Consider the following 24174-nt stretch of genomic DNA (forward strand, 5'->3'; position numbering starts at 1 on the left):
TTTTACTGTCCTGTATGAATGAATATTCATTCACGTGTCCATGTGACTGGTTTTTAATCTCTGTAAAGATCATAGTTCCTGACTTCTGATCAGTCCAAATATATTTACACCTAAATCACCTATTCAAGTCTCTTGTTAAGGCCTTCACAATGCAATCCAGCAGCTGTTGAATGCACCTGATCAGTACCTCACTGGGGTCTTTAAAAATCAGTCTTTGAAAAGCTCTCGAATAACATGAAAAACACTGTGTGAATCTTCAATGATGTAAAATGTGTATTGAAATACTTCTGTATATTTGCAATGAGTTTGATTTGTTCCTGAGTTTCTTAGTCCATCTGCCATGGGCTTTCACTACCACTGGATAGGGCTTCTTGTGTGAGCCAGTGTGACTCACTTAAAGGCTTTTATTCGCCTCTCTGGGATGGAAATAATGTATTTCAGGTTACTGAGCCTGAAATACTAAAAAAGTGATTTGTAAGGCAAAACTAAAGAGAGGTATTCAGGAATATAAAGCTCTAGCAAATGCTGAGATACCATTCTCTTCAGAACAAGTAAAAGGAACAAATAATCTACTAATCCAACTTGTATCTGAATCAGTCCAAGGGTTCATATGTACAAAAAAATTGTTAGACGTTCAAGCAAACACAGCCTATGTCATTGTCTTTCCATATTCTGTTTAACAAGCCTTTTCCCACTATTCAAAGACATATTTTTGGATAAGGGATTGCTTGAAAATAACCCCAATTTATTTTCTTTATGTTGCCTGTGTTTTCTAATACTATCCTAGGAGAGCACCTATTTCATGATGACTGTTCTGGTGTGCAGTAATAGACACAGTTTTATTTAACTCTATTTTTTGAACTCCTGGGGTTTTCCACACTGAGATTTATCTACTACACTTCGTTATTGAAGTGCCTTCCAGTTGCCTTGAGTTATGTTTCTGTGTTTATAAGGACTGCAATGAATTCTACCCTTGTTTTTACAAAACTCAAACATCATGCCCCATTTGTGAAAATATGTAATTTAACTTGCCTTCTGATAGTTTGTTTCTTCAAAGTAGGCAATGCTATTCCCTCAAAAGAGAGGAATAGCTTCCAATCCCTCAAAAGAGATCCCTTTTTGCCAAAAATCTGTGCAGGCAGAGCTTCATATGGCACAAAAGCTTTTCTAGGTAAAAAAAATACACGTGCCCGAGTGCTAAACTATGCAAACAAATTTGGAATTGCAAAAGTATTTACACCTCATAAAACCTTGCAACAGAAATTCCTCACTACCCTCAGAAGAGTGCATGGCAGAATGCTTAATGACATCAACCTTGTAGCTTCCTCCTTCTGAATTTTGTGGCATTTAGATCCGTCAAAAAAGTGTTATTTTCTAAATTAATATCTTCACCTTTTTTCCCATATGTGTCATAAAACCCATACAGTACATCTATAGCTCCCATTTCATATAATGATTGCATTAAAGATTCATATGGATTTGTAATCAGTTAGTATAACCGGAGCCATTATGGAAAATACCTTTTAAAAAGACAAAGAGTGGAAAAATAATCAAGTGTCCTCAGAAGTTCCAGAAATAACATCAATTAAAAAATATTTTAAAGTGAAAAAAAATATCTATTTTAAATACTTGTATTACATTTACTTTTCTACTATGACACACTTCCATCAGGCAGTGAAGATGACATTACACCACCTTATTAACAAGTACACCACTGCCTAAATGTAAATAAAAGGTTGAGTTATGACAGTTATATCACAGAATAAGATGACAATGAAGAAAATTATAATAATTATTAATTATAATAAATAATTACAATAAAGTAATAATCATAATCACCAGTAATACCAAAGCAGTAGGAGGTCACCTTGCTGAATGGTCTGTGATGAAAAAGCAGTAAGATGTGCAAAATTACTTTCTCTCTGGATGTTTAAAAAAAGCCTTTGTACTAAAACTGAGCTGTATTTGGGGATGCAAATATTGTCAAGTCTGAACCATTACTGTTGTAAGATAAAGGAGGTGCACCATTGACATCTTACAGAATTATAGAAGAAAATCTGGGTAAATAACCCTTGTGAGATTTTTACTGAAACCCATTTAAATTCAACTATTCAACTCAAATTCCAGAAAACTGAATGTTTCTATCTAGTATAGTGAAAATCTCATTTCCTCACTAGGGTTTTATAGTCGTTTTGTTAATTACAGAAAGAAAAAAAATTACTGTAATTCTTTGTGTAGAAAAAACTTTATAGTTAGAAAAATATATATTTTTTTTTTAAGATTAGGACTAGAACATAAGACTGCCTTTTGATATATGCCTTCAGTAATGTTTTCTGAAACAACTGAGGGGCCTCAAAAATGGATTTTGTTTAGGTCATGAATCTTAGTTTTCTAGATGAAGATGATCTTTGACGAATCAGAAATTACTTTGTGAAGGACCAGGAAACCCCGGAAATTATGAAACCTGCCTAGGAAGCTGCTGAAGAGGGGACAATAGTGAGGATTTTTAACAAAGGAGAAAATGTTACCTTTTCTTTTGTACTCTCCATAAAACTGTTCAGCCATTTTGGTCTTCACCTGTCTGGAGGGCGTAAGGGTGATCGGATCTTTTTCTGATATACAGGAACCCAAACTGTTTTTATAAAGAGAACCTATGCATTTACCTCCCCCAAACCACTTTCTTGTCTGTCCATTTTGGTTTTTCTGGTTATACCATATACAGCACAAAGGCAAGAAGAGCCAGCAAATGGAAACTGGAGAATGTAGTGTATATTCTGCCACCTGTTTGAGTTCCATATTGCTATTTGTGCCTGTCTTACTGCACAGGAAAACTATACTGCAACCAATCCTTTAATTTCTGTGTTCTTTAGGTTTTGAAGATACCTTGTATTTCAATGGGATCAAATTTCATTTGTGATGTACACAGCAGGGATTTGGGGTGTTAACAGCAAAAACAAACTCCTAAGACTGACATCTTACCATGCTGTTAAACACACATAAGATGGAAACATACTGGGCAGTAATTAACAATGGATTTTTCTTAACAGAATATTTGATATTATAATGCAAAGTAAACATTGCTTTAAAACCTTGGCTTTATCAGAGAGGAGGTTAAAAGACCCACATTTACCAATCTACTCCTTTCAGTGACAGCAGTAAGTTATCTGCAGTACTAAGATGGCAGCTTATAAATGTACAAACTTTTCTAGTGCTATAAACGAGTTATGGTTACAACTGTGTGAAACTGAATGGCATGTCCAAATGAAAAAAAACAAAACATTCATAATATCTCATAATTACTTTGTCAATAACAACATAAAAAATCAGAGAAAAAGCAAAGGGTTCTGAAAAGCAAAGGACAGCCCTTACCCCAGGGAAACAAAGTGTGGAACCTTTGGTTTTCAGGGGCAGTTGGTGGGCCAGCCTGGGCACTCCATGGGCAGCAAGACCTTTCTCTCCTGCCACCTTTGGTTTTGAAGGCATCTTCATCCATATGGAATCCTGGGAGTGGGACCGGCAGTGTCAGCGCAGGGCTGAAAAAAGCAAACAACAGCCTCTATCCCAGGGAAATAAAGTCTGGAATCTTTTGGTTTGAGGGGCAGTTGGTGGGGCAGCCTTGGCACTCCATGGGCAGCAAGAGCTTTCTGGTGTGGCACCTTTGGTCTGGGAGGAATTTTTGTCCTTACGGAATTTTGGGAGCGGGACTGGCAGTGTCAGTGCAGGGCTGAAAAAAAATAAATCAAACAATAGTCCTTATCCCAGGGAAACAAAGTCTGGAACCTTTAGCTTTCAGGGGCAGTTGGTGGGCCAGCCTGGGCACTCATGGGCAGCAAGACCTTTCTGTAGTTTCTCTGTCATTTGACCCAAACTACTTTTTTGATATTTCGTACTGAATCACAATACTTTTACTTTAAAAATTCATGTAGTGATAATGTTATAAAAACAATAAAACAGAAGATTTAAAATATGTTGGAGAGACTCGGAATTAATTTTCCCTAAGTCTGCTTTTTTATCATTATGCTTTTCATGAAGGAAATATAAAATATTTAACTACACAAATTGGTAGATTCTAAGATGTAACCACCATTATCATCCAAATTTGCATTACATACAGTTAAAAGAAAAATTTTGGATCTTTTCTTTAGCACACAAATCCCAGGATCTGGTTAATCCTGGAATTTGTATTCTTAAACCATAACTTAGTTAGATCAGGTAGGACGTTTTCAGAGAAAATCCTAGATAAGTCAACAAGTCCTTATCTTGAACCTACAGTCCTTCTTCTATAACAAGATACACAAAACAGTCCTTCAAGTAACCAAGTCTCACTCTATTAGTGTTAATACAAAGAATAGAATCTGAAACTGTAAACAACATCAATATAGGGATTTGTGTCTAATTGAGTAATTAATTTTAGAATTATTTATAATTCATAATTTCATACTGCACAATATTAAGGAGTCTCAAAACTTCTTTGGGGGAGTGAGAAAATTTGCATTTGAAACACAAGCAAAAACATCTTCTCTGCTACCAAAGGGGTGGAATAATACACTGCACATGTGCTTCTATTATCTGCACTATCAGTCTGTCATTAAGACAGAGAATAACACTCAGAGCACACAGGATGTTAAATTCAGAGTTTGAAAATTGCAGTGCTGGTTTTGTTTGAAGTAATCCCAAATAGGGTTTACATTCCTCTTCTATAGCACATCAATGCCAGACAAACCATTCAATGTTCTCAAATTAAAAAGAGATATATTTCCCCACCAGTTTTTCAAGTGTTTCTATTTCTCTCTTTTTTTTTTGTTTGTTTTCCTTTTCTAGTTTTCTCTCTTTTTTGAATTTATTTTTGATACAGTGGATCACAATTCTTTCCAACATCACAGCTTTGCAAGAGATACATCTGCCTCACTTCTTTTCCCCCATCTATTAATTCTCCAGCATTTGTGCCACTCATTAAAGTCAGCTGAAGTGTATACATTCTTAGCCCATCGATTCAGTTTTCCTAGCAAAAGCATAAAAAAGAAGTGACACTGGTAGTTTTTGAAGGAAGGATGATATGTCAGGAATCCCTGCTGTTACTGGTTATAGCCACAGAGTGATAACTACCACCCCTTTATTATCACCTTCTATTGAACTTCAGCGTTTTTATGAGTGAGGTAAATGGTGTTGATGTTTGGAGGGTGAGAATCCAGCTGCAACAAGGTAACAGCCACCCAGGGGTGGACAAAGCAGGAATGAGCACTGGTTATGAACTGGAAGAAGAAACCAGGGAAGGGAAAGAAAGTACCAACAAGACAGGCGTGGATCCAATCACTATGAAGCAGAAATAGGGTTAAAAATGTAACTTTTGGTGGAGATTTTTCAGAAGTTCAGGAGGAATTCAGGTGTGCACTTCAACAAAAATCACAGACAACGCGAGATACTTGTTTTGAGGCATAAAAAAAGGACTGAAGACGGAAGGCACTGAAAACCAAGGAGGTCACCAATAAAACAAGAAAGTGATATCCTTCTCACTGATTCACTCTTCAGGCCCTTGATATAATACAGTTTGTATCTTTTAAGGCGATGTTTTATTTCCTAAGTCTGTATAATTAGGCTTCAACACGTGCATGGAAGTAACTTACCCTTCAGCTTTCCTCAGTCCTGAGGTAGCATCCAATCTCCAGGTCCTAGCTGTGTGCATCTGAGCAGGCTTTTCATGGACAGGCAGCAGAGAAACAGGAGCACAGGAGAAATCAGCCATGCTCCTTTTGTTCCAAAAACAAGGTAGGTGGTTTTCATCCCCTGTTTTCACATTTAACCGTTCAAAGTCACTGACGAAGTCACAGGGGCCTGATTATTGTTGTCCCACTCTCGGGAGCCTGTTATAATACAAACTACAGCACAGCTGGGCAGAAATATCATCAGTCTCTATGAAAACAGGTCATTATACATTCAAAACTAGTGAGGAGGAAGAGATGAGCCCCCAAAAGGAACTGTTCTTCCTGTGCATAGCAGTTGTGTATTTAGCAATGATGGAAAAACTTCGTTTCTGGTCCTGAGTTGCAGGACTGACATCCATCTAATAATTAATGATCTAAAAATACAACTGTGAATATAATGTGAAATTCCATTAGATTTTTATATTTGTTGTATCTTTTAACTGATCTCAAAGATTTATTTCTTTTTTCTCACTCTTTCGATTGACTAACATATAAAATGGATTCACGATTCCAACAGCCTTCTTTTTATTCCAATTATTTTAAAGGCATTAGGAGCAATCAATCTTTACATACTCACAGTTGTATCAAATAAGCAATAAAAATGATTAACAGTAATATCATAAAAATTCTTCAGAAGCCTATTCTGCAATGTATATCATCTGGCATTCAATACTGATCAATTAATAATTTTTAAGTAGTCTGATATTTATTTAATATAACCTTTACACCAAATCTGATTTTCAATGGCATTTAATTAACCTGTGCAATGATGGCCGTTGTGTACATAGATTAAAAATTTGTAAAAGTAATGGTCAGTTAGGCAGCAACTAGTAAAATTTGTACATACAATTACCTTAATCATGCTTTCAAATTAGGCACATCATTGCTCTGGATGATGTAGAATTCTGGCCTTGTAAGTGTATTCCCTTCACCTTTTCACAAACATTTCAAAACAATATTTTTGTATAGTGCATCTGATTCTGGTCCAAAAAGAGCCTATTAAAATACATAAATAAATACACAAAAAAAGGGAGTTAACTGAAACTGTGAGATTGTCTTTTTTACCTGCAGTGTCCACTGTAGTCACTCCTTCAGCAGCATCGCAGGTTTTAGCTCCTCCTTCACACTTGTCCCCTGAACAATTGTTCTTTCACAGCCTGAGTCACTTCCATGAGAAAGACTACTTTTACCACCTTAGTTCTTATTCCTTAAACCCTTTTAACATACCAATTACATCCTCTTCTGCCTATTGAGAACAAGAAAGTATTTTTACATTTTTATTAATGTTGTTCATACGTTCCAGTATTTCTTTTAACACACATTTTTACCCACATTACCTGTAAGAGCAATCTGTTTCTCAAAAAGAGGCCTCCAGAAAAACTGTGAGTATAGGGGTTGGACTTGATGATCTTTTCCAGCCTAAATGATTCTATGATCCCATAACATGATGGAAGCTTGCCTTGCTAAACACAAACTGTCTCCACAGTGCAATTGCAGCAGCAATTCTGCAGTGATGCAGTTCATGCAACACACACAGTTGTGACCAGCTCAAAATTAAGTGTTTTGGTAATAACAGCCATAAGAGCATTGTCTCTGAAAAACAAAAGATTTGATATGAAAAAAAAAAGGATGTTGAATCCCACAGAAGAAAAAAGAAAGAGCATGTGGCTCTGCTTTTGAGAGAATAAGAATCAAAAGGGGTTTAAGAAAGTAAAAACATTTTAATTATTTTAGTTAATTAATTAATGAGTATTAAAAAGGTGAACTCAAGTTTTCTTTCAATTTTAGTTTTTGCCAAGTGGTTAAACAAGTTGAGATATAACGAAAAGTTGGTGCATCAGAAATATATAAAAGAACTTGAAAACATAGTCCTGGGTATATAAATCTTCAATATTGTGGATTAGTTTTGATTTACAGGAGATGCAAAGGGAATGCTGCTGTTAGAGTAGGACACCTTTCTGCTTCACAAAAACTACTTTGAATTTCTCTTGTTACTGCAGAAAGATGGAGTTTTTCTCTTCATGGGTTCACTGACTAATTTAATGTATCTTCTGTCACGCTGCTGCTGTGGATTTCATCTCTTAAGGGAAAAAAGTAGAGAAAAAAACCTACTAAACTGAACAGCAATCTATAAAACTATTGGCATTTTGAGTGAGTTCAGTGTGTATCTGATTAAAGGCAAATGGTGCACACAAGCTGATGTTTTCCCTCTGTTTTTGAAGGACTTAATGTCTGGGTTCATTATAATAATGCTAATCTGAGCCTCTATGGCAGCATGCTACTTTTATTTGATGATACTGTGACCCTAAGAGCATTCCTCATGTTGGGAAAGCTTTAAAGCAAAGAGCACTTCCCATATCTGTCCAACAGTCCACTATCGAATGACGATGATTCATTTGCAAGAAGGGAAGAAAGTTCCTTGAGATCAGTCTTGAAAGCAATCTGTCATCAGAGCAGCACATTAGCTTTCTTCAAATTCATTTGTGAGATTCCTCACAGGAAATAGTGGCTAATAAAGTAAGGAAATGACAGAAGAATATTGAGGACCTATTAAAGCATTAAAACCAATTCTTTCCCAAACACAGCAAAGGACAGCCATCTGTAATGTCACATTAATTTTCTAAGCAATATTAGAAAGAGTCTGTGTTCATAACACTGGGGCTTTAAAACACAAGGCAAAGTAACACTTTGGATTGTCATTCCCCTTGCACAGCTGGTGTGGTTGCTACAGCCTGGTGACTTTTCCACTAACATAACATCCAGGTCAGAATCCCACACTCCCAAAAACAGAGCCTGGCTTGTGCTGCTCTCTCTGAACTCAAACCACCGGGTTGCACTTTTTTTAAATCTTGCAGGGAGCTTTGAGGTCTGAACAAGCAGCTGAATTTCAGGCTGATAAAATGTTCTGTGGACTTAAAATATTGATTGCTGCATACAAACATGAGTCTTCAGAGTTTCTGCTTTTTACCCAAACTTCCTATGAGAACTAAATTAGAAAAGTAGGTATAATGTATATTTGTGGACAAGGACAAGTTGTATTTAAAAAGAAAAACAGAAAACAACAAAGGAAGGGAAACTAGATAGAAAAATATTCCAAAGAAAGCATAAAGATATTGTTGTCTTGGGATTTTTAGCAGTTCATAATCTCAAATGATTCTTCATTCTTGTCCTTTGGGAATCCATGCTATCATCAATGTCATCAACATTTTCTGGCCAAGAGTACTTCTGTATTAAAAAGCAAGAATTTGCTTTATGTTTTGACTTGGCATGTGAATTGCTTAAAAGATAAAACAGAAAAGTTATAACTATATCTTTTGCAAAGTGGTGAAATATATGTTCTGCAGTCAGTTCTTAATCTAAGGATTAATTTAAATATATATATTTATAGGTATATGTGTGTGTGTATACATTTTTTCCCCTCTAGTAGTAGTACATTAACACATGAATATTCTTTCCTAGGAACTAGAGCCCAAGCCTCTATTTCAGCAAGTAGCTAAATTAGCCTCTTCACCTTCCCAGACCTGTGTGCTGCATCTTTTTAAGCAGGTAAAATCCCTTATGTTAACAATGTTCCTTGGGGAGCATCTTTTCCCTCGTACTCTTTCACATCATATCATCTTCTGGGCTGAAAGGCCACACAGTAATTAAACTCAGATCGTGACCTTAGCAGGGACAGGCTTTAGGATGTTTTCATATTTAAATTCTGGTTGGGTAAAAGAGGGGTTTTTTACGGTGTAATCTGCTCCTAAAACTAACACTTATCCATAAGCAATACAAGCACTGAGTTTCTGAAAAACTATTTCTATGCTGGGTTTCAATAACTGTCAATATATGATTTAAAATTCTTTTAGAGAGAGATCCAGTGTCTAACTCTCCTAACACATAAGAAAATATCGCCATCTCTTGCTCCTTGCAGAAAGTGCAGCTGCTTTCTGCAGTCCCTGTTCAGCTGATTTCCATCCCCCTCTGCACACCTCTGCTGTTACAAGAATTCCAACGTTTTTCAGAAAAAGCTGGACTCACACTAGAGAAGCTTAATTTCAATGAACTTGCCTGGTAAAACGTTGAAACAAGAGTAAAGCTTTTACTTTGCAATAATGGGGTTTGTTAACGATTTGTGGAATTATATCATTGAACAAAGGATGATCTCTAAAATTGTTAGAGATTAAGTTAGGGTGGCTGCTGAGAAACAAAAAATCCTTGACTTACCTTGATGCAATGGCCTGATGTGACTGCTGTGGAAATAGCTTAGAATTTGCAATACAGAAGAACATGGAAAGGATTGCAGTCTTAGTCTCCTTCTAAATTTCTAATACATACTATCTAAGAAAGGCTATTATATTTTTATGCTTCTATTTTTTTTTTCCCCACACAGATACTTAGGGTCACAATTTAATCTTTTAGCAACCAAAAAAACATTAACAAAACAAAAAATTTCATGCAAAACAAAAATCCTTTAACTCCAAATAAGATGGATGGTGCCTACACCTAATTTATTCCTATTAGCTTGCATATTTCTAATTTCTCAGGTAGTGTTCTTGTTTTACCAAAAAAAGTCACACACAAGTAGTGGTACAGAAGGCTAAATAAATTTGGTTGCATTTAGGAAGACTGTGGGTCTTTCAGACTTAACCATCTGCATTTGAAACTTTGAATTTGAATTCTTACAGACAGGCATCTGATGGGAACGAGATGGAGTAAACTAATATTCACTAGAAGAAGAAAGCAAAAATCTGTGGTCAGTGCAAATTTACCCTGTTCTCTCAAAAGCACTTCTTACTTTTCTTTCAGTTCTGACTTTCTGAATAAACATCTCCTGCTTTAACTTCCCCATCCTTATCCTTACCCTTCCTGTTCTTTCTCAGTCTTCTGATAGTTCCCAATTCCAAATCATACCTTATTTCATTCTCTCTAATTTTTATCTATAACTACTTGAAAAAAAAACTTCTGGAAATTACAAATAGTCCAACAGTGATGCCAGCTTGGTCTCGTTAGTTTTTGTCCATAATGTGCCATTTCCAAAAGGCACGAGCAAAATTCCTTGTTTATAAATATGGGCAGCACAGTCTCATCACTGTGTCCACAAGGCTTTGACTCCCAAAGGCTGAATTTATGGATGCTCATGTTCAAACAGCAAAAATGGGCTTCCTGTTATGCTTTGTCCACTGGGCTCTGAATTTCTGCAGTAACAACAGGGAGACTGGCCTCAGTAGCATAAAGCCAGTTTTTGTGTATAGTATAGCCACTGTAGAATACCATGATAAGATGTAACCAATTTGTATCTAACCTTAAAGTATTTTATCTATCTTTTCTTCTTATGCTAAAATTCGTGGGTCACAGCTGCTAGTATGGAATTACAGACTACTTACAAATAGTATTTGGCAAAAAAGAACTTGGATTATAGTGTAAAAATCAGTATGAGTCTTACTTGTTGAAGGCACTCGGATACTTTTGAGCATTTATTCCAACTTTATATTCTCCAGAATGCTTTCTGGACTTTTAAGGTGTGGTTATGACTGTACCTTTTTTACTTTGCCTCTATGCTACACCTCAGACCTGAAGACCGACTCTGACATAGATACTCCAGTAATATGACAGGATTATTCCAGGTGTACATTGTGAAATCTGTATCTGTTTGACCCACCCCTCTGAAGTACTTTCATCCTAAGTTTTTGCTGTGCCTCTACTCTGTTGACATCCCTACCTTCTCTCTTATTTATGTTATGGGAGTTACACATATGTTTCAAAGAAGGTGACTTTTATGCTATGCACAGCTTTCCACCGTGGTCTGAACGCTGTTTTTCAACTTGCAGAGGAACATTTCTGAAACAAATGCTCATTTTACCATCAGTGTAAAGGAGAAGCAGACATGTAACATAAGATAGCACATCAGAGTCCCGATCAGTGACAAGTGCTGCCCTTCAGGGATCTGCTTTGGGACAATTATTTAATATCTGCATTAATGACACAGAGGGATCTAGTGCACGCTCAGTAAATTAGGAGGTGACACCAAGCTAAGTGGTGCTGTTGACACTCCTGAAGGACAGGATCCCATCCAGAGGGACCTGGACAAGCTTGATAATTGGCCCATGGGAATCTCATGAGGTTTAATAAGACCAAGTGCAAGGTGCTGCACCTGGGTCAGGGCAACCCCCAGCATCCAGCCTGGCTGGGGGATGAAGATGGGGAGCAGTTCTGGGGAGAGGGACTTGGGGTGCTGTTGGATGAGAGGCTGGACATGACCCAGCCATGGGCATTCACAGCCCAGAAAGCCAATCCTGTCCTGGGCTGCATCCAAAGCAGGGTGGGCAGCAGGTGAGGGAGGGGATTCTGCCCCTCTGCTCTGCTCTGGTGAGACCCCACCTGCAGTGCTGCCTCCAGCCTTGGGGTCCCCAGCACAGGAAGGACACTGATCCATTGGAGAGAGTCCAGAGGAGGCCACCAAGATGATTAGAGGGATGGAGAACCTATGAGGAAACACTGAGAGAATTGGGATTATTCAGCCTGAAGAAGAGAAGGCTGTGGAGTGATTAACTGTGGCCTTCCAGTAGCTGAAGGGACCCTACGAGAAAGATGGAGGGGGACTTTTTATGAGGGCATGAAGTGACAGGACAAGGGGGAATGGATTCAAACTAAAAGAGGCTACATTAAGATTAGGTATTATGAAGAAATTCTTGACTGGGTGGGTGGTGAGGCACCAGCACAGGTTGCCCAGCAAAATTATGGATGGCCCATCCCTGGAAGTGTTCAGGACCAGGTTGGATGAAGCCCTGAACAACCTGGCCTAGTGAAAGGTATCTCTGTCCATAGTAGGGTTTGGAACTAGATGATCCTTAAGGTCCCTTCCAACCCAGGCCATTCTATGATTCTGTGATTCTATGATTTGTACCATAGCTGAGTAGAAGTCAGTCTTCTGGTTTTCTGCTTTTATCAGTATATGAATGGGTTTTCTCAGAATATATGGGAGTGTTGATGTTTCAAAAGCATTAAAACTCGCTATTACTAATTATTTTTCTTGCTTAGATGTTACAAAATGCAGACTTTCCTTATTCATTTCCTTATTCAGAAAACTTATTTTTCTACAGTGAAGAAGGGCCAATTTAGCCCAATTTAGCCATTTGGGCTAAAACATAAGATACATTTTTCTTCAGCTCATCAGTAAAGTTGCGTCATTTATTTGCAGTTTTGTCACCCTTAAATGTAATGATTTATTGTCTCAAAAGCAAGGCACAAAGAATATCACTATCTGCTTATTAATTTAATATGGATACTGTTTATGACTTAACCTTTCAGTTCTTGCAAGGTTTTAGCTTGGTAACTAGTCAATAATGTCACATCAAGTGGGAACTCATCCAAGTGCTGCTGTGGACACCAAATAAATTGTTTGAGGAAAATGACCCAAGCTAAAACATGTAAATGCAAACCAAAAAAAACCCCATGCACACAGGCAACAAAAAAAAAATAATTAAAAAAAGAAAGAAATTAAAAAAAAAAAATTAAAAAAACTCCCATGGTAGGAAAATTTCACTATTCTAGTTTAGAGAATAGACCTACAACAGTTGGACCACTAAAAAATAATTGGAAGTGGGTGACACCAGAGCAACAGGGGAGTGAGTCCAACTATATCCTTATGCCTTGATCCTGCTCATATTCTGTGAAAATTTTTTTTCCCTTGACATGTAGGTGGATCCTGTGCCTGAAGCAAATGCTAAGGTAACACAAGAGATATGGAGGACTATTTTAAATAACCTTCTAAAAAAGAAAATTCATCAGCTTAACAAAGAAAATGACAACAAAGTCAAATGACTCCAGAATCCTTCGAAGCCAGAGGTGCAGAAGCTAGAACAATTCATTAATGCTCCATGCAGGAAGATCTGAATTATTTTAAGAGTACTGTATTTGCATTTTAGATATAGCAGAATGAACTAATTATGAAATGTATGCATCAAAGATTTCAATTTCAGGCTTGACTTTACTTTGGAGATTAATTTTTTACTTTATCATTTTTGCAGGCAGTTCAATGGACAGCCTTATTTGAATGTTACTCATTGTTCAGTGATGTATGAAGTGTATTTAATCAATGTGAAGGAAGTAATATTAAACTATTATCAGAAGCATCAAATGTTCCAAAAAATCTCAAAAGGAAGGTCAAAAGGTAACATCTCTGCTAACAATATGAGAAACAATATATTTAACTTATTCAATGCATACAAGTTTTTCATGGTATATACATTATCCTTTTTGCACATAAAATGAAGTGTAAAATGTGGGGGGTTATCCCCTTGATTAAAAATACCATATGCAGAGTGGATCAAATAAGTTTTCAATGTTTAGTAAAAGATACTTAAATATTTTAGAGTTGATGTGTGTTTTAAAGGGTTTGCTGTAAAAACCTTTGACAGAAAGTTCTTGTGCTCATCATTAAATCACTTGTCACTGTGGTATTTACTACAGAATAAGGTAATTGCCAATAAGGACAGTTATTTCAATAATTCCCATGTTTCTGCAAGTATTGCAAACACCTCTTCATTAAGATTCAATAATAAAATCCTTAATAAAACCAACCCGCGAGCCCCTAACTTATAATTTTTAATCTTTTCAGGGCCACCAACACTGCAGACTTACCCTCAGTGGGTTAGGTTAGTGTGGAAGGCACACTGGACCAGCTGCCCAAAGAGGGAAAAGTTGCTGCCCAAAGGAACCAGAGCTACGACAACAGGCAACACTTCTGTAACAAACTTGGGCTGGAAATACTTATTTTCCATACTCACTCCCTCAAACTCATGGATCATATAAACAATAATAGAGTAAGACACATTTAAAAAATAATAAAAAATACTTGCACTTTCTACGTCAAGGAAGGCATCAAGTCCAGTTCAGAAATCCAGAAGTTACTTCTGAAATGAGCAGAAGGGATTTGAAGGAAGAGATTATGTGAATGCAAGCCAGTGACAAGGTAAGATATGCTCAAAGGGCAATTTTCAATGTCTGTTTGAATCAAGAAAGGAATTCATCAAATACTAAAAAAGTGGTGACTTTTGCACTGGTGGCTTTTGGAGTAAGCTACTGATTAAATTATGGATAACTGATTTTTTTCTAGTTTAAGATGTACTCAAAGTTAACTGTGTTCAAAGAAATTAATTTTATACCACTACTAAAATGAATTACTGACTCCTTATTGTCTTTTTACCACATTTGGGATATCTCTTCCAGTAACAGCTGATAGCTTTGCTTTTGTCTCTCCCTCCATTACATCAAACTTGCATTTTCACAGGCATAAGGCAATAAGACTTCTTGACTGGGGACTTCTGTAGGGAATGGGCTATTAAGAATGAGCAGTTCTTCAAGTGGCTTGTGAAAATGCTTTCAGTGAGAGAGCAAAACATTACTTTAATTTGATAGATTTGCTTCAACAAACCTTCTCAATTTCTGCTTTGGCTTATTAGCATCTTGCAGAGATGCGTATATTTAAAATTAACCTCACACAAGTATATTGTAAATGTTTATAGAGAGCAGTGACATCCCATATACAAAAACACACAGGCTGACAAAGGAAAACATTTCAAGTTTCTCGACCTTGGAAGCAATGAACATGCAAGACCATCTGAAGCTTCAAAACAAGTATTCCACGGGATCTGTTGCATCTTACGTGTGACCTTCGTTCTGCAAGCACAGCAAACGCCTTTTGAACATCACTACCATTGTGATGGTTCCCTTGGCTTGCAGAAATCAAGCATAACTAAGTCTTTTCAGGATTAGGATTTTACTGGCTTGCAGAACACTTTGCCTTCTAATTTTATGAGCGGAGGTGACTGTACAACATCCCTGCTGGAAAGTACTATTAGAAATGCATCAGGCTATTTTAAGCAGTTTTTGATGTGACTGGCATTTTTCCCCTTCTTCATTGATTGTTGAGCATACATAAATTATTGCTGTCCCCTTTCCTTTCTCTCATGTGATTTTTTTTTTTATCTCTATTTCAATAGATGTGAAGGCTACCAAAACTACACAGCCTGACGTTAACAGTCACTTACTGAAGCAGACAACTTTTGATTCAATTCCTGATTAATTACTTTGTTGAGCAAGGTTAATCTATCACATTTGGATCTAATACAGTTGTAAAATTTTGCCATTTAAAGTCCAGTTTTGTCACCCTAAAACACTTCAAGTTGTAATTACTGATTGCCAGTTGCAACAAGAATGTCAATGGGACTAAGAATGGAGCTATATTCTTCAAGCAATAAAACCACTGTTGCTGTAATTTAAGATTACTGGGTGTATTGCAAAAAAAACCCATATAAAGTTGGGGTATGAAAGGATATCAGTATGAAAGTTCATACTCTGCCCAAAAAATGCCTCTTTTTGTTGACTTTACCTGATTTACAGGTGAACATTGATGAAATAAACAATGGAAAAAAGATTCTCTAGAAAGCTAAATACTCAGTACCATGATGTCATGGAAATAAGTCTCTGAAGACTTGGTGTTTCAGCATTAGAGGTCAACAGAGCAAATTCTAAAGCTTAATTTTATTTCCTGTGATTTTTCATTATCAAAGAATACCTTGATTTATTCCTTTTCAAATGGCAACCTTCACACAAAATGTCTGCACAGCAAATTAAACCTACTCTGCTTTGTTAGATTTAGCATAAATGAAACAAATTACCATAAATTCTATTTCTTGTGATGCATTTACCTCATTAAGTTCTCCATTTGGAAGTATGGACACAACATGCATGTTACTTTGTTCCACAAGGGATTCTCTGCTTTGGAATGTGTCCTTTGGCCAGGCTCATTGTCCCTTCATGCTTCTCCCCTCACACCCATCTGAAAATATAGTTAAGTGTTAGAAAATTACAGTGGAAGATGATTATTAAGTAGATAAGAACACAACCTGAACAACAATCAGGTGTAATAACACCCTGATTCTGCAGCTGATCACATGAACATGAACTTACTTGCAAAAACATGTGTCACATTTTGACCTAGGTCTACCCTTCAAGCTTTGATCTTTGAGCTGCACTTTAAACAGCTACTCGACTTCACAGCCCACTGAGATGGGAAAACACACAACACATTAAAATAAATGTTCTTGTGTTGCAGAGGAAATGTGAAAGTAAGTGTGAAACAGTAAATATTAAAATGTATGGTAGGTAAAATGATAACTGGTACGTGTTATCAGCTACAAGTACCACCAACCACAACTTAAAAATACCACAAGGTACCTGAACTACAGTACCTATTTAAAAAAGCCCCCTCCTTCTTAGATACACAAATATAGAAATGATACCTTCATGCAAGTATACCCAATTCCATGTATGTGCCTAGATTTATATTTGATTTGTTACTTATATGATTTAACAGATTGTTCTGCCAGTGTTGTCTTATCATGTCAGCCATACTGACCATCTACAGGCAGATTCAGGAGATTAAACTTTTGCTTCAGATTCTTTGCTATATAGATCTCAGGTTGATGAAAGTTCATTGAATGTTAGATGTACCTCAGTTGCTCATCCTGGATCACTTTGAAAGCCCTGGAATCAAAGCTGAGGTTGAAGCAGATTTTTCTTTGAGATATGTATTTCTTATTAATAGAGAGGGTTCCTTGTCTTCCATAAGTTTTCCTGAAATTCTACAGGTTTGAAGAGTCCAACTTTTCTTCGCTGAAATATAACTTAGATATAGAAGAGTTTCAGTTAAATCCTTAGAAATTATAAGATCTTCAAATGAGAATATAATTTATGTGTAACACCAGACATTCGAACTTTTTAAATCAAGTCTTAGAAAGAGGTAGAGGAATAAACAGATTGACAGTCAAATTATCATGTTAGTTTAACATCTCATATTTAAAACAAAAGACAAACTGGACTAAGGGATCTTGAGAAAACATCAATGAAAATACTTTCTGCTAGTGAATATGAAATTAAAACTCAAGAAGATCCCGTACACTTGCCATGGCATTTACATGGGATGAAGGAGTCAAGGGATGTTCCCAGAACCCCCTAAAAGAACATTGCAGCAGTGCAGATCAAACAGCTGACAGATGCTGCACTCTACTAAGAAGCAGCCACAGCTTTTGTGCAACTTAGGTATAAAAAAAGAAGTGAACTTTTGTGGTTATATTTTTATTTCTTGAGTTTTTACTTAACAAAACAGAATGAGATTTCATTCTGTTCCATTTTCTGTTTTTTAATTCCCACTTAGCTATAGGTCAGAATAATTGGAACTGGAGGAGTAAAAGAAATCTTTTCTGGATGCAGAAAGAAATAATTGAAAAAGTGTGAATGTAGTTATCCTATTCATTTTTAATTGCATTTGAACAAATATCTTTCAAAATTCAGAAAAGATTTGCTACTTTGGCAAGAAATGAAAGTCAACATTTGAAATGAACATAAAACCTAATCCTCAGAAAAAAACACTTGAAGTAAATGAATTTGAAAGTGACTGTAGTCCAATTCTCCTCAGCAGTTTGAACATTGCTAACATTTGAGCCAAACAAGCATAAATTGACTCTACATAAAAATAAAATTTTTACAGAAACAAAAAAGTATCTGTCTGTGGAAGGACAACTGAAATAAAACCCTTCAATTTTTTTCTTATACAGTGGGTATATTCAAGCTTATTATATTCAAACATATTCGATTTCTGGTGGTTCTTGATAGCAATATATAAAGTGCACATTATCATACTGCAGGCTCTGGTCTGATGGACAAGAAAGTGATCCACGTGAGGTTATGAATGCTGCACTGACCTTTATCATGTGGATTAAGTGCTTCAGCTGATTGATTCATAGCTTGACTTTTAAAGAACAACCCACTGAAATCAATGAGAACTGACATAGAATCATCTTTAAAAACTAAAACAGTCCATGCAGCACTCAGCTGAGCATCATCGTTTTGGTGCAGGTGGCCAAGGTGAGGACCCAGGTCACCAACTGCAGTATTAAATTCTTTTTTCTTTCTCTCTAGAGAAGAGTCTACTCATGAAGATGTGATTTGGAAAGCCATTTGAAACACCCCTTGGAGTTTTCTTAGAAACTGTTCTTGCCTATGCTGTTGTCATGAGTTAAGGAGTCCCTGGTATGCCAGACTGGTGACACTTAACTACACCTAACTCATTCCTATTCCCTTACACACCTTTACTACAGTACCTGTAGGCTACAACTTTTGGTTTAGGAACATTGGAGAATTTTAGTGACAAAGTGCACAGGAAGGAACAGAAGTCCCCAACTTCTGTGAGGAGATTTTAACATATATGCCTTAGGTTCCAATGTACAGAAAGGCAGAGAGGGGCTTTAAAGAGTGGGGGTGCTGGAGACTGCCAAACTGTGATGGTGTAGACATTTACTATAGGAAGCAGTGGTCACAAACACGGTTAGAGAACAGTCCTGTGGTTGTTATCCCAAACATACTGTGGAAAATAAGTGGCATTTATCATCACATCCCTGAAAGGGGAATATGAGAGCCTCTGACCTAGTTGTTTCATTGCAGGAGACCAGCAAGAGTTGCAATAGGGTTAAACAGCTGCATCCTCAGCCCAGACAAAATGAAGACTGATCCATGATCCTGACAGTCTTGGAGAAATCCAAGGGTCCACATGACAGTACAGTGAAACTCAGAGATTTAAATGAACCTTGCAAGTTACTTGAATTATCTGAAGCTATTACATCAGTTATTAGTTGATGCTCATCTTGATAGCTAATTGTTTTTATATATTTATCTTTGTGTGGAAGATGTAGGAAAATACCTAATACAATCCTTCACACATGTATTTTATATCATAACCAGTAACATTAGACCTAAACAATGCTCAAATCTGAATTAAATGAGAAAAAACCAGTTAATTACTATTCTTTTCTTGACTTAATCTATTATAGCTAATAGAAAAAATCTATAATCTTAATCTTGATTTAAGTTTTTGATACATGAGTTTATATGGTGTCCTACAAAACTGATGAGATGTAACTATCTTATTTGAGCAAGATTAGGTAAATCAGTTACAGTTCATAATCAGAAAACAACATGGGTTTAAAATTATCCAAAGAGATAACAGCAAGTTAGATTAAAATTAGTTATGATGATTGTTATAACTTGCACAATTAAAAAAAAATTACAATATACCCACCAAAAAATCATGAAAAGTTTAATCTGGTTTTGAGCCTTTTAAAGCACTATAACATCATATAACAGCTCCCACTCCTCTCTTATGCTAAAAAATAGTCTGTTGGGGTGGGTATCAAGGCACAGAAATTCACACAAGTCCATCAGTCACACTTATATTCACCTCTAATTCCTTAAAAAGGGACAAACTAATTACCTGTGCTGTGTTCAGTACATGAAACCAAGACTGAAATTCGTAGTAAGAATCCATAGCAAGGGTTTAAAAGGGTAAAATGTCACAGTTTGGAGTCACTGCTTGTCTTAGTTTGGAGTCACTGCTTGTCTTCATATTTCTGTTGGATCTGGAATCACTGCAAAATAATGTCTCCCAAGATAAGAAGAAGTTATGCTTTGTAAATGCTTTATTCACAGGACTCAACACTATTTCACAGTCATTTTCTGTCGTGTCTGAGGAGTTCATGTACACAACACTGAATTTGCAATTGTTTGTTAACCTGGTCTCGGAGTAAAAGGTGTTGTGAAAAAAGAGACAAGCTTTGTTTCTGTTAGGAAGCTGTTGTAGTGTAATCCTGGGAGTTTTAATTCCCTGAACTAAGTTATGCATTGCCCCTCTGACTCAGAGCACTGCCTGTAATGTATCACTGATTTACACAAACTTTGTCAGTTGGAAATTAGTCCTTGTCTTTATGTCTCTTCTGTTCCCAACAGCACTAAAAAGAGACCCTCAAACCAAACGTTCACTAGCAATGACTGTACTTCTTGGTTCAGGGAAGTTCCTGCCAAGTTTTCTTTTTGTTTTAACGAACATATTAACTAATACTAATGAACATATTAATGAACATACACCAAAAAGTCTTTGCAGAAAACCCCAGGAGGGTGGCAAATTTCCACACCTGGTGAACTTTCAGAGCCAATTCATGAGCCTTGTGTCTTACAAATGAAATGCTGACATATTTTAAGCTATAACGAATTAATGACTGACATAGTGACTGAATATATGCAAAACAATTTGGTGTCACAGAATTTTGTACTGCAGAATCTCTTACGTTTGCAGTGTCCCCTGACACCGAGGGTTTAGCAGTCCAATTCCTTGCAGGCAGCACTAGATGGAGACAGTGATTCACACAAAGCTTCCTGACAGACACTTTTCTCTCTGCTGAACCAGTTACTGCCAGCAAACAAGATTTCATTTGGTGTATTCAGTTTATTACAGATTGAAGGGTTACAATTGTTTGTGTCTTGGTTTGTTTGGTTGGTTTTTTGTGGTTTTTTTTTTTTTAGGATCCATCTCAAAGAAAGTGAAATAAAATTACTAATGCTTTGAATAGCTGGCAAGTCTCCCTGAATCTCTTTCACACACATGTATGTGTAGGTAAATCACAAAACTCAAGGCAAACTATAAACAAAGTATCAGAATTTTCTTTCCAGGCTTATTATATGTGAAATTCATTTAGCAACAGTAACTCTGATCATATTTTTATTTGAGACACTAGAAAAATCCTTACCTATGCTTTGAAATTGAGAGATCTTTTGAAATTCCTGGAAATAAAAAAAAAAAAAATCCATATGTGTTAGTTTACTTTCCCCACATGAAGTCAATATATTGATCCTACCATGGTGTATTTAATTGTCCTTACCACAGAACTGTTTCCCAATTAGCAGCTAGAGAGACTTCTCACACACCAGTCAGGAACAGTGATGGATATCACACATCCCATCCCTTTTTTTGACTTCTTATGAACTAGTTTTGGACAGTTAAGGGATGCTAAAAGAGAAAAGCCAACAGGGAGAGATAATTTCGTGCAACTAAACTACTGCCAAGAGAGCACTGTGAACATACTTCAGGTTAAATTTTAAGAAGTGGCTGGTGATTTAAGAAGGTATATGGCATCAGTGTGAGACAACATAATTAGCAGTAAGTAACTACACAGTACAGTCTGCAAATCTGACATGTTTGAATTATAAAAAAGTTAAAAATCAGGCATGCAGTAAGTCCTTTTATTTAGGCTGCTGTTTAAGACAAAAGCAGCTGGAGTCCTTGTGCTGGTGCACTGTCTCCCAATTGTCTGAAAGATTGGACCTCCTGGCAGAGACGTTGTTTTGACTTAAAAATCATTTAAACACACTGAACTGGAGTGTGAGCTGATTTCCCAATGGCAATCAAACTTCCAATTCTGATTTTGGCTGAACCCAGCTATGCAGCCTACGCAGCCACGTTGGAACGACACATCCAAAACGATCCTCCTGCAAACATCTGCTCCAGTTAGCAGAGCCCTGGTAGGCACTTGGCAAATTTCACCAGCAGGCTGCTGATGTGGATCACAAAATGGCTGGAATTAATACAGCCTGGGGGGATTTATTTGGGTTTGTTTGCACTATTGCCTCTTTCAAAGGCAAAGAGAAGAGAAGTATTAGTACTGCAGAATACTGCGCTTCTACAGAGCTGGGAGAAGCTGTTCCTGACTTCTATTTAACAGGACAAAGCTGAATTGCCTTCACCTGTCTGAGGCCAAGTGCCCAGTTATCTCTAAGAAGTAAATGTACTAAAATTTGCTGATTTATATGACACAGAGCACATCCAAACTAAGAAAACACAGGGTTGTTTTTCAAGCAACCAAGACAGCAGTTCTCAGAGAACATGAGGCTGTGGTGTGCAGTTGTCCTACAGCTCTCTTGCCTAGTGTGAGGGGTACAAGAGTTGGGCAGGCTGCCTGAGGGTCAGAAAGTCAGTGACTGAGGTTAATCAATACACCTTGACCTCCCTCGTAATCATTCACCAAAATTAATATAATTTACAGCTGGAAGTAAGGAACTTCTGCAATTTATATGGTCTTCCATCTGAATCCATCTAAGTGCTCATGGTTTAATCGGGATTATGAGTTTTTCTGGCTATTTTGGAAATGAGCAGGCTCCTATAAGTTGGAATGTATTTTTGTTGCTATTGTTGTCTTTAAGACATATTATCACTACTGACATTTAACCTGAAAAACAAATACCCAAGCATACCTGATTATATGAAATGGACCAAAGAGGACTTCTGAAGGTTCCAGTCAGGGCATGGAGAATTTGTGTTGATAGTTCATGATTCATACCCTAAAAAATCCCACATGTCCTTCCAGAGTATTTTACCACCAGTTTATTTCAGTCTTCAGCACCTGGTAAATGAACAAGAATAACAACAAAATACAATCTAGCTTTTATCTTACTTCCATTTTTTTTCATTGGCTCATTCATGTATTTCACATTTCGTATAACTAGACTTATCACTAAAAAAACTTGAATACAGTGTTACAGACTGAGGAGTTTGGGAGAAATAGATGGATACCTCTATTCAGCTACCCACCTACACTGAGTAGTTTCTTATATTCAAGCAACTACAGTGTATTTATAATTCTCAGTGATTTTGCATTGCCAGAGTCCCTGTTGGAACTTGTAGCTTGTGTTTGTCTTTTTTTCAGCTTGTTTCTGAATTATGGCTGTGCCTGATGCACTCACAGTACCTTCCTTTACTTCCTTTCCCAAGAGGAGAAGGTAATTACATGCATTCTGTCTTCCTGGGAATAATAAACTTCTCCAGATCACACCAGGTATGTATATTCACACCAACCAGAGGAAAAGGGGGATGAAAGACCATCAAAGGGTCCATGATGGGATATGAAGAGTATCAGGGTGCTTTGGACCTCATTTTGCTGACAGCAGAATGAATTTCAGAGCATCATTTTCCCCCTTGGTAATTTGAGCTTAATCACTCTGAATAAGACAAAGATACGACTCTTTGAAAGGATGAACTCTTAAAGCCAGCTATGAAATAACTACTTTAAAAAAACCCCAACAGCTTCTCTTCCGTATTTTCTAAGAAGGCTTCACTTCCATAGGGACAGTAAAAAGAATTTCTTCATGTGTGGAAAGTCAGACATGAAATAAAGGTTTAAAAAATAGAAGCTTTTAAGGTACAAAAAGGAACCCTTCCATCTTCTATAGAGAAACAATTATATTCTTTCTAGCACTGCAATGAATCAAGTTGCAATGCAGTGTATAATTTGAATATGACACTGTATATAATAATTGCTTTGGTGAACCCAAAGCAGCCCAAAGAACATGTCTTTAATAAACACATATGAAAGATTTAGCAGATTAGGACTTTGTTATTGCCAAGGACAAATGCTTTTTTGCAGTTTTTCAGCTTGCACATGGCAATATCCATTTTTTTTTCTTTTTTTATCTTTAGTTTCTTTTGTTTAATACAGACTAAAGTTTTCAGACTTTGGTATCTAAGGTTGCTGATATTCTGCAAGAGAAGAATAATCAAATTTTCAAAGACTCTTTAGTGAGGAGCCTAGAAGTCAGCAGGAAC

At 36.7% G+C, this 24174-nt stretch overlaps 3 long non-coding RNA genes across 4 annotated transcripts; all 3 read right to left on the reverse strand.

Annotated features, from left to right (window-relative positions):
* Positions 1 to 5676: 5676 nt before the first annotated feature.
* LOC127466253 (uncharacterized) lies at positions 5677 to 7277 on the reverse strand. 2 transcript variants are annotated; one of them, XR_007902670.1, is made up of 3 exons: positions 7040 to 7277; positions 6768 to 6948; positions 5677 to 5861 (listed from the first exon to the last, which is right to left on the reverse strand). It is a non-coding gene; the product is annotated as an uncharacterized LOC127466253 (long non-coding RNA). The 2 variants fall into 2 exon arrangements; XR_007902669.1 differs by having other exon boundaries at positions 5677 to 5876.
* Positions 7278 to 16444: 9167 nt separating this feature from the next.
* On the reverse strand, positions 16445 to 20125 carry LOC127466255 (uncharacterized). Its single transcript, XR_007902672.1, has 3 exons — positions 20017 to 20125; positions 17202 to 17374; positions 16445 to 16527 (listed from the first exon to the last, which is right to left on the reverse strand). It is a non-coding gene; the product is annotated as an uncharacterized LOC127466255 (long non-coding RNA).
* On the reverse strand, positions 20123 to 22955 carry LOC127466254 (uncharacterized). Its single transcript, XR_007902671.1, has 4 exons — positions 22827 to 22955; positions 21458 to 21585; positions 21326 to 21359; positions 20123 to 20170 (listed from the first exon to the last, which is right to left on the reverse strand). It is a non-coding gene; the product is annotated as an uncharacterized LOC127466254 (long non-coding RNA).
* Between the last annotated feature and the right edge of the window lie 1219 nt (positions 22956 to 24174).

Source organism: Manacus candei, unplaced genomic scaffold, assembly GCF_025592945.1.
Source record: "Manacus candei isolate 608988 ecotype Guabito, Panama unplaced genomic scaffold, ASM2559294v1 h1tg000009l, whole genome shotgun sequence".
Taxonomy (NCBI): Eukaryota; Metazoa; Chordata; class Aves; order Passeriformes; family Pipridae; genus Manacus; species Manacus candei.